Below are 19,720 nucleotides of genomic sequence, written 5' to 3'. Positions count from 1 at the left end.
ATACCCAGCTTCGTGCGAAGGGTATGGAAAACATTTGTGAACTCTGGCACATCTTGGTCCCTTCCCTGCCGCAGCATGGTCCACTTTATGTATTTATCTTCATAGCTTTTGATAGTGTAATATTGTTCCTTGATGGTGTTTCAGAAATAATTCCAAGTGGGTGTAGCTGAAAACAGTCAAGATTCCCTCTCATCCTTTTTTTCATAGTAGGTTTCCCACTAGTCCTTGACATGTGGGGCAGCTTTGAGAAGTGCAAAAGTAATATTTTCTCGATTGGAAAAGTCATGAACTGAAAAATATCCTTCCAACATATTTAACCATCTATCTATGGTGTCTGCATCTATCTGGCCTTCAAATATGGGAATATCAAAGTTAACTTGTACCTTAAAAGGATTGGCACCTCCAGAGTGGTTGCTGGATGAAGATGTGTCGTCTGTGGGTAGTCGTCGAAGGATCTGAGCAAAGTTATCCATCATCGCATTCCTCTGTCGCTTGAGGGCTTCCTCAAGCAACATTTTGGAAGGATCTCTTGCCCCCTTGTATTTCTTTTCTTCCACCATGGGAGGTCGTCAGGGTTTGTGAGGTTGGTCTTGCAAAGGTTCAACCAGTTCAATCCCTAAATCCTTATACCCTGACCTCGTTGGGGACATGCAAAGAAAAACAGAGAAAGAGCATACTACTCTAATACCACTAATCCAGAATTATGCAAGAACGTGAAAAAATACATAAATACACATATACACGGAGATGCAACAAAAATAAAACTTCATTTCATTAATATCAGAGAACTGAAATATGCTTAAATACAAAAATGGAAATAAACTAGCTTGAGCGGTGGTAGCTTATCTCTAAGAAGAGATGTGGCGGCTACATGCTTCTGAACTGTGTTAAAATTAAGATCGAAGGCCTATTTATTATTAAGAAACAATGGAAAACCCTAGGCATCTAAAACCTAACCCTAGGAGATGAAGCGCCAAAACTATGGGCCCCGTTTGGGTAAATTGGTACATCAACTTCTTGGGGTTGTAACTTTGGCATATGATTTGTGTTTGACGAGTGCAATACCTCGTTAGAAATATCTATCCAAGGATTACAACTTTTGATTGCAAACATGATTCAAAGACTCATGTTTTCCCATTTTCCAAAAAAAATGTCATTTAGGGCCTCAAAACGGCTTTGGAAGTTCTTGGCCCGAAAAATAGCCAAAAATAGTAAATTGTGCTACAATTAAGGAAACTGAAAAACTGAAAGAAACAATGGTGGGGGCCAAAGTGGAATAGGCGGGTGACCACCAATATCCACCTGGATCATGGAGGTGGAGGATATTGAGCCATGGAAACATGCATTACATTACATTGCTCTGACTTATCAACTGCCCCCTCAGATGACCTTAGAAGCTCATCTATGTGGTTGGGTTGTGTATGCATGTTATCATGAAATTATTAATATAAATGAAATCTAATATGAACTTATTAATATAAATAATGTATAATTTGAAGATAAGAGTCAAAGGTTCCATATATATGTGCCTGGTTTGTGTCATGTGGGTCATGCACCCTCCAAGTGTCACAGATGGTATCACGACACATATGTGCATATGAAAAAAGTTGGTCATGCCCTAGACTCTTGAGATATGAATCATCATGTAATGGAATTGGTGTGTCACGAGGCAACTGAGGTGGTTTGCTCATATCTCCATGCAATGCAACATGTGTAATGGCCAATGGAAGTTGCATGTTATCTGCAATGGTATGCCTGGTCTCAGTGTCGACCTGCGACAACTTCTCTAGCTTCGTCAACAATACCACACTCTAAGATGTTCATGGAAACAGTCTTGAAGGTGGTGCTACATGCATAGGGTCCCTACGATCCCTAGAATGATCATAACTACATCCCAAGCGAGGTCCATAAAACTCAAATTCGGTGCTAGTGTAATCTGTCCTCAGATGTAGCACGAACTCTGCACATATATGATTTGTAACATAAATGGGGTCTGGTGAATCAATCATAAAAAAAGGGGTTGCTTCAATGTTCTTAAAATATTTGAGTGAAATTGGACCAACATGTCTAGCACGATGTTCCACAGGGAAGTCAAACAACTCCCCATGAACATCAATGTCCTTGGTGGCATCTTTCACTGGCTCCCAAGTATGTGGGCCTCTAACCTCTAGCCTCCTAATCCTATGTAGGGAATACATGAGCTGGCTCTGTGGGCTCGCCCTCAGGTATATCTTGATCAACCTATTGATGTTATCCAACATCAAAAACAAACTATGCCTAATAGGTGAACTAGCAGAGCTTTTACCTAGCTCTCGTGTGATCCATGTCTGTTGGGCCCTAACATCCTCAACTGTGATACTGGATATAGTGGCATTACACGAAGGGATTGACATTGCACTGTGATCCTTAGCTTCACCCTGCTGAGGGTTTGCAAATCATAAACACAATTTAACATATATAAAAAACTAGAAGCATAATAACATATACATTAAATTCAAACACATCAATTGAAGATGATTTAAAATTAAAGAAAATTTCAAGACATAAACACATAAAGTTTAAAGAGGATTTAAAAATGCAGGAGGTGTACCTGCAACAAGTGAAGAAGGTCCATTATCGATAGCAAGATCATCAACAGAGATAGAAACAATGCCTCTGACATCCGACTGGTGTCGAAGGGAGGATCTATGAGTGGAACACACACTCTGGTTGGGCTACGTGATCTATCACGAGCATGACCATATACGGAAAAACCCCCAACACTCTGATAGGTTACGGTTGGGGGGCGTATGGGAGATGACTCTAAATATTACATATGATACATATAACACATACAAACTTTAATCCAAGAAAAAAAAAGTGACTAAACTATTACATATAATACATATAAACTAATCCAAGAACAAAATGTTGACATAAAAAAAACATTGAAAAGAAAACCATTTATAAACTCAAGTAGAATAATCTACCCTGAAGTCCTAAACTTTAAAGTCTTTTTTTTGATAAATTATCAACCAAAGTATTGAGTTCCATATAAACACAATTCAAAGAAGTGATCAAATCTAACTTACACATTTTCCCATTTTTAAATAATGCATTTTATTCATAGAGCATAAATATGTAAATATATGTAAAAAAATGAAATAAACCTATTTGCAAAACTAATAAAATTTCATGTCAACCAAATACTCCATAAAACAAGTTCTTATAATGTTTGACTTTGACACATGACATGTACTAGGTGCAAGCACATGAAGACAATGTTTATCGTACAACACTACATAATGAAATAATATGGTACAAATTAGAAAAGAGTCAAGATGTTTTTATTCACTTTAAATGCACTTTCATCATGGATTTAATGTATGTATCAATGATACATTGTTGAAAACTTGAACTTATGTTATAGTTATGTTATATAATTAAATAAAAATATAGGAAGTGTAAGTTAAATATAGTTAAATAAATAATTAAATAAAATCTATTATTAATATAGGAATTGTAAGTTACAAAATCATTATTCAACTAATAAATTTAACAAGTGTTGTAGGACAACATAGTCCCTACCATTGAAATTAAGGATTATGTTGCTACAAAATTTGCATATAGAAGTTGCTAGTATGATACATATAAAGCATATTGTGAAATATTTAAATTGATATTAATATAATATGAAGAACATTAATATAGATTTTACAAAATCATTACTCAACTAATAAATTTAATAAGTGTTGCAAGACAACATAGTCCCTGCCATTGAAATTAAGGATTATGTTGCTACAAAATTTGCATATGAAAGTTGTTAGCATGATACATATAAATCATACTATGAAATATTTAAATTAATTTTAATATAATATGAAGAAGATTAATATAGATTTTTCATATCTGTAAGCAATTGTATTCCATAAAATTGTTTTGTAAAGCACAATTGTATTCATATTTATAAGACAAAGTTTGACAATTTATATTTGCGCCCCCACCGAACCGGGAAAAAAAGAAAAAGAAGAAGAAGAAGAATATTATTTCAATTACGAAGTAGTAACTTTGATAAAACTTGCTCAAGTCACATTTACATTATGTGTATAAACAACTAAATGGATGTTACATTCACATAGATCCAAATTATAAATTGTTTAGTACAATGCACAATTACATAGTGTTGATCAATTTGGCATGGTGCTTAACATGATGCTAGACTTGCCTGGGGAGGGACTAATAATGTGGAAATTGTGAGGGATTTTTCTTGGTTTTTTTTTGCCTAAGCATTCAACCATTGACCACCTAATAATTTGTCTATATTTTAAATAAAAGATGAACAAACAATATTTATTAATGCTTCTTTGATTTTTCTAAAAATGATCACCCTATGTCTAATCACTTTGAAAAATAATGGAGAAAGTAGGAATTCAAGTAGAGTGGAAAAGTGTTACTTTCTAATTATATGAAAAATTCATTATAAACTTGAGGATTCCAATAAATGATAAAATTAGGAGGACCAATCAAAATCAATAATAAAATAGAGTTGAAATAAAAATGTCTACTCTTTGTGACTTATATATAAATTAGTTAGAAAATTGAATCATAAAAAGTAAAGGAAGTATACATATAAAAAGTTATGCTTTGTTATTGTTAATTCATGTGGATGATGTTGTGTTATTAACAAATCATAAAGATATTTGTGATAAAAATATAATCATTTCATATAATAGTGACATTTTCTTCGTAGGTAATATCATTGTTATTATTAAAACTCTTGTTTAGAGAAATAGATAACCATGAGCATGAATGTCTTCTATTCTATGCATAATAAATGAAAAAAAATAGTAACAACAACAATTTTATATGCTTGTTGTTTGAGCTATAGAGTTAGTTTAGTTAAAGAATCCTAGAAGAAGGTTGAAAACATTAAAAAAATGTGTTTAGTAAAACATTTTTGTATTAAAACACAAATTAATTACTCTGAGTTTGAAAAGACAACATTATTTTATTATATATATTATCAAATTTAATCATAAAATAAAAATAAATACAAATAAAAATTATTTATTCAAACCAGAGTTAAATAAAGGTTATCTTTCTCACATAGAATGTTAGAAAACATATAAATAAATCTCAACTAATAATATATCTAAAGGAAAATTTATATACATAAAAATATATACTTTACAAACCAAAAAAAAATGAGAATAGGTATATGTAACCAAACATAATACTATTCATGAAAAAATAAAATGAAAATAGTCAACACAAATATAAATAATTTTGTGTTCCCAATCTCACATAACTTTATTCTATATATCCATAGAGCATGTATTGTTTGTCCCATTCCATAATATTATTTGTGAATATACATTGATCGAATATCAATGATCTATTTGCAATTAAAGGAGAGATTGATTAAAATACTATAAACCGTTGTATTTTTGTGTGTATATGTAATCTGTATATGCAGCTAAATTAAAAACATGTATTTTCTGAGTTAATATCTTTAATACTGCTACTATATTTTTTCTGTGTTAATACCTTGTTAAAGAATGTATGGATTTTGTCAATCACTTCAAATTTCTGTCAAAACCCAACCCTTCAGTTCAGACACAATCGATGAGATAAACCTCCTCTCTCAACAAACCATTTCTCCAACCATAAAATCATAAATGAATGTAAAACGAAATTGCCCATATAAAAAAAAAAAAATACAAAAAAAAATACAAAAAAATACAAAAAAAAAAAAACAAAACAACAAAAAAACAAAAACAAAAACAAAAACAAAAAATATTGACAAGAATAATAATACTTTTTATTTTTCTCTCCAATAACATTTTCAACTTGCACAAAATTTTGACATATATCTTACTCCAAATAGATGATAAAATTACACAAAATTTTCACATATATCTCACTCCAAATAGATGATAAAATTACACAAAATTTTCACATATATCTTAATCTAAATATATAATAAAATATTATATATATTAAAGTAATTACATTTCCATAAATTTTGATACTGAAACCAAATCAATTTGTTAAAAAGCTTCATGTTATTATAAAACAAAGAAATCTTACCAACTATATAAAGAAATCTTACCAACTATATATTTTTTTATGATTATTATATTAATTCTATAAACTTTACCAACACCCTAAACATATGTTTAAATTAGTTATAATTATCACTTTCAATTTTAAATTGATATCAATACTTTATTAAAAAATTTATAGTAAATTATAATTATCACTTTCAATTTGATATCAATACTTTGGTGTTTTTTTATGATTATTATACTAATTCTATAAACTTTACCAACACCCTAAATAAATGTCTATTAAATATTTTATAATAAATTATAATTATCACTTTCAATTTCAAGTTGATATCAATACTTTGCCTCAAGCATATCGGTGACTAGTTTCCCATTTCCTATTATCTCTTCTAAAAATGGTCCCCTTCTTCTGTCCATCCTCGTAGCCATGTTATGATGAAGTCAATACGCTATAGAGTTTATTGTAATTATTACATTAATTTCAAAATGATATCAAAGCCCTAGGTGAAATGTAACTGAGCCATTAGTTTGTCATTGTTGGTATGTCTCTGCATACTACCAAAAAAAAAAGTCTTTACCATGAGAATTAAACTGCACGATGTTAAGAAAAATAAATTACATAACATTAACGAAAATCATATTTAAGACCAGATGAAACATAAAAAATCATAAACAAATGTAACAAAATCGGACAAACAATTATACTAACGGACTTAACTTTAATATATCAATTTGTTTAATTAAATTGGAACTGAACTTTAATACACGACCTTTAGCAATTTGTTTATTAGATTACAAGATACTCTGAAAATTGACGAGTTCTCAGAGTGAATAAATTTTATGGGTAACATGGGAGTAAATTTTATACCCAAATTTCTAAGCCAGTGAAATGTTAATAAAATATTTTTTTAATTAAAATAAAAGATATTTTAATTATATACAAAGTTTTAAGTTAATAAAATACTAATAAAATAATTTTTTAATTAAAATAAAAAATAATACTTTAATTATTTATAAAGTTAAAAATTATAAAATAAAAAATATTACTTTAATTATTTATAAAATTATAAATTATAAATTTTCAAGTCAAAATTAATAATGGTTAACACAAGATGATTGTTAGAGTCTCTCTAAATAGAAATAAAATGAAATTCATAAAAATGAGAACTAAAAGATGTATAGTTATCATATCATTAAATTAAATTAATTCTACAAATATGAATAGTGAAAATTCTAAGAAAAATTAAATTTTATAAATCTTATGAAGAGCACATAATATTAAATAGTTATAAAACTATATATATAACTAAAAGTTAAATTTATATATAAGTTATGTTATAGTTCTATATAAATTAGTTATGTTATATATAATTTTATGTTTTGTTTTATATATATATAAGAGTATAATTAATTTTTTTTAATTAATATATTTTTATTAAAAAAATTAAAAACCTAAACTACTTAAAAAAATAAAGTTTTACCCTTGCAGCGAACTTATACAATAAAATAAACAAAAACAAAAAATCTAAATTATTGTTTTTTGTGATTTTCAAGAGTTTACATTGTAGTTTCCTACGTTGTTTTTTTATTATGGTTTTTTAGATTATTTTTTGGTTTTTAAGGGTTTTTCTAGTGTTTTTTATGGTTTTTGTTTGTGGTTTTTGTATCGTGGTTTTTATTTCAAATTAATTCATTTTATTATGGTTTTTTTGTGGTTTTTGTATTGTGGGTTTTTATTTCAAATTAATTCATTTTATTTTGCAACAAAAAATAAATAAAACAGACAAAAAAATAGGTAATTTACCTTGGCTTGAGACTCTAGGTCATTGGCAGGGCGCCTAGTCTAATGAGGCGGAGGAATTGCCCGGAAAGTTATGGAAATTTCGGTCATGTTGAGAGAAAATCTGGCAAGGATTTTTGTAAATCCAAGTTATAGTTGTTGAACTTCAAAGTTTTAGGTGTCTTAGACGTTTTTGATGGTGCTGAATCCATTTCTACCATCAAAAACATGATTCAAACAGTGCCTCTACAAGATTTTTTGAAATTTTTTTGCCCGAATTCCGACCACTTATGGCCGTCCCGGCAATTCCTCCGCCTAGCCTTGGCAGGGTTGTTGGGCAGCTGGATTGAGTCCCTCTATCTTGGTTGAGCTTAGAAATCCTCCGCTAGACTCTTTCTTTTGAATAAGAAATAATTCTCAATCGAGCCATAATCCTCGATTGAGGGTTTGTTTAAACTCGATTGAGCTATGTTTAAGCTTTTAAGCCACTTGATCTAGCTCTTAAAATGACTCGATCTCCCTTTTTTTCATGGAAACTCACTCTCACTTTACCAAAAAAATATAACCCAGCTCCATACATAAAGCCATATATATCTAAATTTTATATAAATATAAATAATTATTAAAAACCCAAAATATATAACCCGGCTCCGTGCATAGAGCCATACATACACAACAACAAAAAAACCAGATTAATCTTCATTGAACATTTTGGAAATTTTGATCTCTCCATAGTTATTAAAATGACTCTATGCTAATTTAAATATTGATGAACAAATAAACAAGGATAATCAATATAAAAAAACATGAAGTGGAGAGTCAACTGTGAAAACCAAAACTTACCCACATAATCAGGCTTTTTCGACCCAATGGATTTCTTGGATCGATTGGCTTCCTCCCCGTTTTTATCTCGAAGTACCACATCAAATGCATAAACATCCATCTTGTCATTAAACTTTCTCTCCATAAACCAAATATTCTGAAGCAAGATACCTGTTAAACTACACTCACAATTAGTGAGCAGTATCGTTACAAATTGGATAGCCTTATTCTGAAAATGGCCATTGAAACTGGGAAGATGCTTACATGCCCAAATGTTCCTGAAGCATCGCCGCAAGCTATATATGAAGATGTTGGTGCCCACCTTGCCAGCCTAAAATCTGACAACTATTATAAAATCCACACTGATTCGGTTGACAATTTTCGTTGGTGTAGAATTCCCAGTTCCTATCTACAACTGTAGATAACTAAGATTTCTCCGAATACTGAAATGTCAAAATTACTCTTGATGCTTCTTTCAGTAAAGAGATTTATACTTCCAGTTCAAACTCTTCAGAAAGCAAGATTTTGGAAGACTTCACATCTCCGTGAAGAAAAGATTGAGAAAAGCCATTTTGCAAGTAATCTAATCCTTCAGCAACTCCTACAGCCACTTTTAATAGCACCGTCCAAGAAATGACGGGCTTCTCCTTGCCTTCTGAAACATATATAGGCAATACCGAGTGCGATAACCAAATCTCAGAAAATAGAAAATGACCCCGCCATAAAATACATGACCTTGTGATTCTGAAAATGACCACTGCTTGATATTTCTACATGATTTAATGATTCTTAAAATGCAATATTGTTGAAGATAATGGAGAATATCCTAGAATAGGTAGAGTTGGTTCACGCAACCGCAGGATAGGAATTAGTTTCTATTTCTTAGGATGTTGTCCTAACTTCCCTAAAACCATGTTTTCTATTTAATGTGTAATGTGCATGAACAATGTAGAGCGTTCTGCAGAGCCAGACTCTCCTGGTTCAGAGTTTCTTTCATAGAGCTGACCAGTGGGTTTTATTTTTAATACAAACATTGCCATTTTTATCATGGTATCAAAGTGTCAGGGCTGAGGAACTTGTATGCTAGCTAGTGGGTGGTTCTTTGAACCGAGATCATCACAGTTGTAAGGCGGATAACTGCGACGATTCCGAAATCATCACTGGTTTTGAGTGTACCTCTGCGACGAGTGCACTGTAGCTCCTTCGCACATATTTTCCTTCTTTTTCGTCGCAGGAAAAACGTGTATAGTTGCGACGACGTCACAGAAACGAAAGGCACTTCTACGACGATCATGGAAGCCAAGAACAAGGCTGTCGCTGCGTGAGGAAAGCCAAGAACAAGGCTGTAGCTGCGAGGGGAAGCCAAGAACAAGGTTGTCGCTGTCAGAAAAGCTACGTGGAGAAGCCAATAACAAGGTTGTAGCTGACAACAAAAGGTTGTCTGGAGGCTGAGAAGGAAGCCACAGGTGCGTGTGTGCTGCGAGATCAAACAACATTGAAGATCAGTGATCTATCTGTCACAGATCTGGGGTAAATTTAACATCTTTTACCTGTCGAATTTTTTTTTTCTAAATCGCCAAGATGAATAACAATATTTTTGAAGCATGCATGAGCGAGCACAACAAACTCGATGGTTCCAATTATGCAAATTGGAAGTTCAAGATGCAGACTTTGCTAGAAGCGTAGAGTGCTTGGACAATTGTGAATGGGGATGAGTCGAGGCCTGCGGCTGGATCAGTATCGATCCCAGATTGGGAGGAACAAGAAAGCAGAGCAAAGACAATGTTAAATATGTCAGTGAAAGACTGCATTATGCCACACATTAGAGAAGGTAAGTCAGCTAACGAGATCTGGCGAATTCTGAAGGAATTGTACGAGATCAGGGATTCAAATCGTCTTCTATTCCTCAAAAGTAAGATCTTATCCATGAAGATGGAGAAGAATGAAACAATTGCTTCATTTGTAGCAAGGATTAAGGATCTGAAAACCAAATTATCAGACATTGGCCATACAGTCGACGATACAGATCTTGTAACCATTACAATGAATGGTGTCACTGATGATTATCAAATGTTCATCACTGGGATAAATGCCAGAGAAAAGATCCCGCATTTTGAAGAGCTGACAGGTATATTGATGCAGGAAGAAGAGAGGAGATCATCTCTAAAGCCCCAGAGTGTCGATCTTGCATTGATGGCGAAGAAGAACTTCTACAAAGGGAAAGGGAGTCCACAACAGCAAAACGGAGCAAGTTCACAGAAATGGCCAAATCTGACCCAAGGTATGCATCCGAATAAAAACTACTCTGAAACTAAATGTTTTTATTACGGAAAATTGGGTCATATTGCCAAGGAATGTAGGAAAAAGGAATATCGTGAAGAATATCAAAAGTCGAAAAGACATGCAGGTCATCTCGCGAATGGTGATCAGGTGCAGAATTTAAGATTGTTCATGGCAGATCGTGATGAAAATGTTGATGCAGACATCTGGTATGTAGATTCGGGAGCGTCAACACACATGACAGGGAATAAGCATTGGCTGGAAGATTTTAAAGAAATCAACGAAGGCGCACAGATTTACCTAGGTGATGACAGAAGTCATCAAATCAAAGGGTGTGGGAAAGTTTCTATCATCCTACCTAATGGTAATATCAAACAAATTTATAATGTGATGTATGTGCCTGGCATAACAAAGAACTTGATTTTTGTATCCATGATTACAGATCAAGATTTGAAAGTTGAATTTTTAAAATCTAACTTTTACATTAAGAATCTGCTAGATGGCATGAAGACTACTGCTACAGGGATCCAAACAGGAGGTCTGTACAAGTTGGATGTGAGACCTGCACCGGTTCGAGCATTGACAACAGCGAGCCTGACTACAGAAGAGCTTTGGCATCAGAGATTCGGCCACATCAATTACAATGATTTGTTGTTACTACAAAGGAAGGAAATGGTAAGAGATCTTCCTATGCTAAAACAAGTACATAATGATTGTGATGCCTGTACTTTAGAAAAAATGCAAAGAGAATAATTCCCTGTTAGAGTAGAAAAAAAACAGAGGGATATACTGGAGTTAGTGACACAGACCTGTGTGGACCCATGTAGACAAAATCATTAGGAGATGCACCATATTTCTCGTTGTTTATTGATGACTATACGAAGTTTTCTTGGGTGTATTTCTTAAATAAGAAGAGTCATACATTCAAATACTTTAAGCAGTTTAAAAATATGATTGAAAGACAAATAGGGAAACAGATAAAAAATCTCCGTTCTGATCAAGGGGGAGAATACAGGAAGGATGAGCTTATCAGATATTGTAAAGGTCATGAAATTTTGCAGCAATTCACGTTACCCCATACTCCACAGCAGAATGGAGTAACAGAAAGAAATAATAGAACACTGGTGGAATGTGCTAGAAGTATGCTGAAATGTAAGAGTCTTTCAAATGGTTTTTGGGCTGAAGTAGTGAATATTGTAGTTTATTTGAAAAATAGGAGTCCTACAAGAAGTCTTGAGTCTAAAACTCCTTATGAAGCATTATATGGATATAAACTTGCAGTAAAACACTTAAGGATATTTGGATCAAAAGCATTTGCCCACATTCCAAAGGAAGATAGAAGAAAATTAGATTCAAAAGCCATCAGATGTATTTTTATAGGGTATTGTTCATCATATAAAGCATACAGATTGTTTAATCTCTCTACTCACAAGATTTTTGTTAGTAGAGATGTTAAATTCTATAAGCAGGATCATGAAGAACCTGATGAGCACTATGAGGAATGGGACATTCCGTACTTTGTGGATGAAGAAGAAGCAAAAGACAATCAGAGTCAGCAACAAACAAGGGCAGAGGATGAACAACAGCAATAGCAACAACAGCAGCAGCAGGAAGAAAAAAATGATGATCGAATAAGGTTTGAAACCACCACCCCACCACTAATGAGATCGGGTAGGAAAGCTCAAATGCCTGCAAGATATAGGAAAAATGCTTTTATAATTAGTATGAAGAATGTGGTTGAATCATCTAGTTATAAAGAAGTAAATGAAAGTAGTGAATGGAAAATAACCATGGAACAGGGATATGATTCAATAATCAGAAATAACACTTGGGAATTGGTTGAACTTCTTAGAGGAAAACATACCATAGGTTGTAAATGGTTATATAAACCGAAGATTAATGCAGATGGAACTATAAAAAAACTAAAAACTAGGTTGGTGGCAAAGGGGTACTCACAAAAAGAAGGGTAGACTATGAAGAAACCTTCGTCCCTATAGCTAAATTGAACACTATCAGAATGTTAATCGCTTTAGCTACTAAGAAACATTGGATGATGCACCAACTAGATGTAAAGTCTGCATTTTTGAATGGAGAACTAAAAGAAGAGGTTTATCTAGAGCAACTGGAAGGGTTTGTCCAGAAAGGAAAGGAACATTTAGTCTGTAGATTGAAGAAAACACTTTATGGACTAAAACAAGCTCCCAGGTCGTGGTATGAAAAAATTGATTCATTTTTTTTGAAAGCTGGCTATAATAGAAGTAAGAATGACCCTAATCTTGACACCACGAAAGATGAACAAGGGTGCGTAGTGTTGATTTCATTATATGTAGATGATTTGATAATCACAGGTGATGCTACATATCTAATTGATGAAATCAAGCAACAAATGTCACAAATGTTTGAGATGAAGCACCTTGGTGAACTCAGATACTGTTTAAGTCTTGAAATCTGGAGAGATTCAGGTCAAACATTTATGTCCCAAGCAAAGTATGTCAAAGGCCTGTTAGAAAAGTTTAGAATGGTTCAGTGTAAGTCGGCACCGGTACCATTGCAGCAGAACATCAAATTGCAGTGTGAGGATGGCTCAAAAGCGATGAATGCAACACTTTACAGACAGCTGGTTGGAAGTTTGATCTACCTAACCACCACTATACCTGATTTGGCTTATGCAGTCAGCGTGTTAAACCAATTTATGTCTAAGCCACTCGAAAGCCATTGGAATGCAGCAAATAATGTTTCAAGGTATCTACAAGGTATTGTAGATTATGGAATTATTTACACTAACTCTTCTGATGTTAGAGTGGTAGGATTTGCAGATTCAGAATGGGCAGGAAATGTAGATGATCGCAGATCTATAACAAGTTATGCATTCAGTCTTAGATCCGGGGTGATCACATGGAGCAGCAAGAAGCAAACACAGTCTCCTTGTCCTCAGCAGAAGCAGAGTATCAAGCAACGTGTGCAGCAATGTGTGAGACAGTTTGGTTGCGGAGACTTCTCCAGGATGTTGGGGAAGAACAGATAGTCGCCACAACAATCAGATGTGACAATCAGGTTCAATCAAGCTGGCCAATAATCCGATGTTTCACAAAAACACTAAACATATTGATACTCTATTCCACTTTGTCAGAGAGAGTGCAATCTAAATAAATTCATCTGGAATATTGTAATACATGTGATAATGTTGCAGACATTTTCACTAAGCCTCTTGGAAAAGTTAAGTTTCAAATGTTTAGGGAGATGTTAGGCATATATGTGAACCCATTCTCCATTAAGGGGGAGTGTTGAAGATAATGGAGAATATCTTAGCATAGGTAGAGTTGATTCACGTAACCTCAGGATAGGAATTAGTTTCTATTTCTTAAGATGCTGTTCTAACTTCCCTAAAACCATGTTTTCTATTTAATGTGTAATGTGAATGAACAATGTAAAGCGTTCTGCAGAGCCAAACTCTCCTGGTTTAGACTCTCTTTCGTAGAACTGACCAGTGGGTTTTTATTTTTAATACAAACATGGCCATTTCTATCAAATATTATTGAGTACATACCATGAAGATTCTCTTCAATGTTTCCTCTGGAAACAAAATTATACACCAGAAGGCAGTTAAGGCCTTCTACACAGTAACGAATAAGTGTAATATGCGGTTGTGCTTCAATAAAGTAAAATTTCAACTTCAGAAAGAAGCTCTTGCCATGTTTTGGGTTTAGAATTCAAGATTTTCACTGACACCGATTGTCCATCGGGAAAAATCCTCTGTACACTTAACTTCAGCTTCCTCTTCCTATCAAATTCCCTCCAAGAACAAGGATGTCACATAACCGAAGTGGGTTCACAGGATTAAAAAACACTTGAAAAGGAGATTTTCCATTCGAAGCAAATGCACAGAGATGAAAAGCTCTAGGAGGAAAACTAGAAATGCAAACTGTTATAAAGCCGGAAGTGGCAGATTGCAACTCCTGATATGTAAAATGCCCGCAGGTTTTACTTCGACAAACACACTCTAACCTCTTGCCAAATAATTTTCTTCTCGATTAGTCATTCTGTTGACTGCAACGAAACCCACCTTCTTTAGAGATTTTCCAAGAGACCGAACTTCATGTTCATAGTGGCAAACCTTCTGCGTAATCTGTTCTTTCTATCGAAGCTCTCCATTTGTCTGTGTATGCCTATTTGGCGGCTGTAGTGCCCATTCAACCACAGACATTTGTTTTTATGTAGACTGTGGAATAGGAGGCTTGATTAGTGAATCGGCTCCAGGTAATCAACTCTCTGTAATGGGTCCTGAAGTCGTCATTTTGAGAACATTTTGGTTGAGTTTTGCACAAGAATCACTTTTCCCTCCCCATTGCAGACTAGGCCAGATATCACCAGAAGAGTTGAATCTATAATTTCATATCCCGCATGTTTGTTCTAATTGCCAACAAAAATCTAGTTATCCAACTGGCAGAGGAGGCAATCTGGTTTCGGAGGATGACATGACCTTTTCAACGCTTTCATTTCAGAAAAATTACACTAATAAACATCACCTTTGTTCACAAGAAAGTTTTTAAGACCATCTTGATCCAATACTAGACTGAGAATCTTGTCATGCTCATTGAAATTACACTGCTGGGAGATTTAAAACTGTCCTGTCCGAAGCACATGATACAACATTGGTTAAAGCTTTGCGGTTCTTGCTTTTAATTCTCCATCGTAAGGGATTCAACAATCCTACCCGAGAAGAAACAGCTTTCTCTGCGACTGACAAGACAAGAAAGCCAAGGCCAAAAAAATCTTCAAGAACCTCTGCACATTCATTATTAGTACATACAATCAACCAATCAGTGTCCTTGTCTTGCACTCATGTATGCTTTGTCAGAAGCAGACATACCTTATAGATGCTCTCTTTCACACTTCTCAAAGATTGTTGGATTGGATCCACCCTAGGATCATTCAAAAAGGTAATGATAATAGTTTGGACGTTAACTAATGCCGGCAGGTTTTTTTGGTGTAATGGAAAACCTAACTAACATGGTATCAGAAAAGTAATGATAATAATTTGGAAGTTTACTAATGCATGCAGGTTTTGGTGTAATGGAAAACCTAACATGGTAGGTTTTGGTGTAATGGAAAACCTAACATGGTATCAGAGCCTTGGCCAGGTTTGATTCCCTGATTTGTGTTGATCACGTGGACTAACAGCCACTCTCGGATCCACTTTAGGACCACTCAAAAGAGGTAACCGCCACTCTCGGATCCACCTTGGGACCACTCAAAAAGAGGTAACCGTCATTCTCAGATCCACCCTGGGACCCCTCAAAAAGAGGTAATGATAACTGGACCACTCAAAAAAAGGTAATGATAACGGTTTAGAAGTTTACTGATACCTCGAAATTTTGGTGTAATGGAAAACCTCAACAAAAATAACTTTCCCATTTTCAACAATCAGTAGAGAAGAACTGCATGGTAATCTCTTAACAATATTTGGCTAATACCAATGAAGACCTGAAATATTAACAAAATCATGAATCAAGGGTCCTTGCCTTGCACTCATCTATGCCTTGTCAGAAACAGACATACCTGATAGATAGTCTCTTTCACATCTCATCACCTTCCCATTTTCAACAATGAGTACAGAAGAACTGCAAGGTAATCTCTTAACACAAGATCTGGCTAATGCCAATGAAGACCTGAAATTAACAAAATCATGAATCAAGGCCCGCTTATGAAATTCCAAGCTTGATCCCTTGTTCTGGCACAAAGAGTTGGGGAATCCCATACCTTATGGCATTGTGCCTACTAGCTCCCAGAATCACCTTTGAAGCGTCACACAGTTTTGCTTCTTCTACCAACACCTGTTGCACAGAAAACCCATTAGCTATCTTGAATTGAAGGTCCACCTGTTAAATCAGATAAATTGTTAAGCCTGTAAATAAAGAGCCACATCACTCTTCTGATCTTCTAATCCAAGAAACAATGGAAGACGGTGCATGTGTGGTCATCCATATGGGATACTGCATCTAAGACTCGATATTTATTCACTCAAATGACACTAGAAACTTGTTCTTTGCACGTAATCTCAGTCTGCATAACATTCTTCTACTGGAAAGGGACTGCAGAAGCATAGGCTTTAACTGATACTATGGCAAAGACTTTCATCAAATGAAAGCTAGTCTAGTGATGCGAATGTACATCTTACTGATTTTTCTGGCTCTTCAACCACTAACGGAGAGTTGAGGATTTGCACCAGGAAATATTTCTTCAGATTTTTGCATTGATGCGTGCCATTACTGCAGTGCTTTTGCAGTAGAAACAATGTAGAGTGGTCCGGGTTGCCTGTCCGATTCCTTCACATCCCGGGACCATCGAGGTTACCTAAAAGTTCAAGTGCTTACCCTAGAAGTCAGTCCGATCATCTTGCGTCTTCCGACCAGCTCTTGCACAGAAAACAGGTCTGGCATTAACGCTAACATTTTCTTTGTCACACTTCCTTTGTTAGGTCAGTCGATTACAATATATCTTCTGCATGCTTGTGCTTGCAGCACCGATCCTCCCAATCCAAATTATTCTGCTTCTTCATCATGAATCTCTTGCAAGTGGTAGTTCAGTGCAATTCCAGGAATATCTGAGAGGAAAAAAAATTCCTTATGCAGGTGAAAGAACCGGATCGGATTGACATAAATCATGATTTGGGCAACTGGAACATATCTGATCGAAGTCTGTGTGGTTGGAATGGAGTGTTTTGTAATAATCGCTTCAAGGTCGTCGAAGGGTCATAGCCCTGGTGTTAAAAGGGGAATTAAATTCCTAAACATGGATTCATTCTTAGCCGTGCAAATGTTAGCCTGTTATGGCCTAGATCTCAAAAATAATGCTCAATTCAACATCATTACTAAAGTTAATCTCTCCAACACTTCTATTGCAAGGAGTCAAGCTCCCTGCACCGTGCAATGAAAGTATTGCAGAGAGTAACTTCAGTAAGGACGCTGCAGAGCACAGTTGGTCAACGTCCTTACTAATCTCTCCAACACTTCTATAGCAAGCAATCAAGCTCCCTGCACCCTCCAATGAATGTATTGCAGAGAGTAACTTTAGTAAGCACGTTGCAGAGCACATATGGTTGTGGAAGGCCCAATTATGTAATTCCACACTGCAGGCCAGATCTCCGTGCAAAACTGTGTTTCCAAATGCAAATTGCAATCCCAACGGCCGAAGCTGAATTTGCCAAAAGTAGAATGTATGATTGCAGGAAACGGAGTTATACATTTCATTCGTTTCCTGAAAACCGAAAATGAAGATAAGGGCATCCGGCTCCACAATAACGCCGAGGACTTTTTCAAAAGGCTGTTTTTTAACCCAGCTTTCATCCGCTGGCGAGGCCCCATGCCATGTGTCAATGTTTTTGGTGGAATTAGGTAGCTGAGATTTTCTTGTTGTAGTTTTCTACTCCTCTGATCACAAATACACTGCAACCAACCACCTGTCTCGCTCCACAAATATTTCCTGAACTTCCTCCACAGCCCTTATGCTTTCCCTTTTCACTGACCTGATTTCGATTGACACCAAATTCGAGCTCATATCTCAAGATAAATCAATTCCTGATTCTATCACGAGGACAAAAGCCAAATTGTTTAAGGCAGTAAGGAACAGTTTACGTCAATCAATCATATCGATAGATTAGTTGGGGTTGCGAGTATTGAAAATTAGACGATCAGAGAATTTGAGAGAAATATAATATAATATATATATAGATATATATAATAGGAATATGAATAATGATTGTGGCATGTTAAGTGTAATAAAATTGCCATATCACCATGTTTATTTCTAGAATTTCGAGATTAAAGTTTTCACAAGGGAAAAAAAATCAATCTTAATATATAAAAGAATTATGTTAGGTAATAAGTCTTAATAACTACTCTAAATATGATGTTATAATACTTTTTCTAATCCAAGTTTTTGCATATTTCATAATTTCTTCTTAAGGCACACATAATGAATAATTTATAAGCAATGATGACATGTATATATAGCAAGATTTACTTGATGACATGTATATATAACAAGATTGACTAAAGTGATTGTTGAGGCATGTCAGCATATATACTTGTATAATCTTTATCATCAACAATGTTGGTGAATCCTTCAAATACCTCAAAACCTAGAAATCTAACAACGTCTATAGTATGATCAAACTAGAGTTTAGTGTGTCTCGCAACAGGTTGCAAGGGAGTGGCACATCCTTGACATGCCTCAAAACCAAAAAACCTGAAAACCTATATAGTCTAATTAAGTTGAACTTTTATGCTAATTGAGATAGGTTGCAAGGGATTAGACATGTAGCATTGTGCAAAAGGATAAGTCATGGAAGCGAAGTTGAACATTGCCAAACATTAAGCACTCCATGAAAATTCATAAATGTCCCAATACAAGAGGCATTAGATCTACTTCTATTTGTGTTATTTGTGTTGAGAATATATCATTAGAGTCATGGTATAAACAAGTACATCTAGCATACACATCATTCCATAAATAAAAATATTGCATACAATCATAAACATATTTCATCTTTACATGTTCAACATAAAAAAAAAGTGTTGCCTAAGATATATAACATCAATTCTCAACTTTCACTTACAATTGCATTATATTTGGCATTCCTTTTTACAACTTCAAAGGATGTTCTCTTTTACCCCTTTAGAGGTATTCTAGTAAAGTTATGGCTATGGTTTGGAGGTTCTTCAGACACTCGTTTACAAAGCTTTTGTACCATTACTTTTGTAGTTCCCAAATCAACTTATTCATTAGAGTC

This window comes from Pinus tabuliformis, chromosome 8 (assembly GCF_031772625.1).
Source record: "Pinus tabuliformis cultivar Carrire ecotype Pingquan chromosome 8, CPIR1, whole genome shotgun sequence".
In the NCBI taxonomy this organism is placed as follows: domain Eukaryota; kingdom Viridiplantae; phylum Streptophyta; class Pinopsida; order Pinales; family Pinaceae; genus Pinus; species Pinus tabuliformis.
This window is presented reverse-complemented; position numbering follows the sequence as displayed.